The sequence below is a fragment of the Jaculus jaculus genome, chromosome 8, assembly GCF_020740685.1.
Source record: "Jaculus jaculus isolate mJacJac1 chromosome 8, mJacJac1.mat.Y.cur, whole genome shotgun sequence".
Classification (NCBI taxonomy): Eukaryota; Metazoa; Chordata; class Mammalia; order Rodentia; family Dipodidae; genus Jaculus; species Jaculus jaculus.
In genome coordinates, this window is record NC_059109.1 from 92,412,307 (window position 1) to 92,413,832 (window position 1,526).

The 1,526-nt window shown below is 39.9% G+C and overlaps 1 pseudogene; it reads right to left on the minus strand.

Moving 5' to 3' along the window:
* Positions 1-606: 606 nt before the first annotated feature.
* Positions 607-1,257, minus strand: LOC123462911 (annotated as a pseudogene).
* Between the last annotated feature and the right edge of the window lie 269 nt (positions 1,258-1,526).

Below are 1,526 nucleotides of genomic sequence, written 5' to 3' on the forward strand. Positions count from 1 at the left end.
TCATTCATTCTTCCTTGATAGCACATTCTTCTCATAACAGTGGTGCTGCAGGAGTTGCTCATAGCTCTTCCAGGATGATTCTTCAGGAGGAATAGTCTGACACTGGCTTCCAGCAGAGAGTCAGCCAGCCCATTGTCAGCATCAGTAACAGAAACTCCATCTTAAGACATTTCACTGCCTCAAACTCATGTTCAAGCAGAGATTCTGCATTTTGGCAAGTATCTCTCCTGCTTAATCAAAAATTACATCTTCTAAACTTTTGCTCTGGGGTATGTCATGCTGTCAACTGCCTGGGTTTCATATTTCTTTCAAGATCACGTGGATACCTACCTGAGAGTATGCCTGGATTTTAGGCATTCTTTTCTTTTTTTAAACAAGAAGTTTATTTAAACAAGACGCTTGACTTGAAGGGAAAACTATCTAGGATTCATTTTTTAGAGTAATTTATCCCTACTTAAAGACAGATTGCCCTACATGTAACAGCTACGTACAAAAAAGTTATAAAATTGTCCTTGGTTTTACAATGATAAATGAAAAACATTAAAATTCTCCAATCAAACAAGGTATGTAAGGATTTTTTTATGTTGTTGGTTTTTTTTGTTGTTGTTGTTAAAACAATGAGAGCAAAATAACTTACTGGAATATAAAGATAAGAGCTGAATGAGCATGCCACGAATGGAGAGAGGGGTTATTTTCACAGAACCAGTACTTTTCCCCATGTCATCTCCATCTGATGTCAACCAAAACATTGGCCATTTAGTTTAAAAAGAAAAAGAAAAGCGCAATATGCTTGTGCACATACACCAGTTACTTTATGTACAATAAAGGAATAGGGAAGGGGATAATGAAAGAATAGAGAAAACTATACTGTAGTAGTCAGGATGTGGTGGAACCAAATTGCAGTTTTCTAATTGAGAATGTATTCTTGGTCTATAACAAAATCCTGGAGTAAAGTAGCAGGTTCCCTTTTTAGTAGACACCTCCTGTCTGTTGCTGGAACACATCAATTGTATCTTCATCTTCGATTTCCAACTGTGCAGGTGTGTCTGTTTCATTGATTGGCTGCCGGTCAAATCAGAATCTGATCTGCCTCATTGACAAACCCTGTCGTTCACAATAGGCTTTCATTAGTTTACTAAGTGGTGTATGCCTCTTAATCTTAAACTGCACCACAGAACCATCCTGCCCCGCAACCTTCAAATTTATATGATCGTTGTTCTCAGTCTTGACTCCTTCCTTGGGTTTCTCGTTGGCCATGGCCAGCCCCAGGGTCTCCTCAGCAGCCGCTTCACAAAAGAGGTACCAGGTCCGCACTGAAGGAACACACAAGCAGCACCAGGAGATTTTAAGCATTCTTCAACTAAAAGGAACCCATATATTTAAAAATATTTCTTTTAAGAAAATCATCTGAGAAGTAAAATGCCCTTGTCCCTGTCACTCTCCAGGAGAGGTACAATGCCCCTGTCCCTGTCACTCTCCAGGAGAGGTACAATGCCCCTGTCCCTGTCACTCTCCAGGAGAGGTAC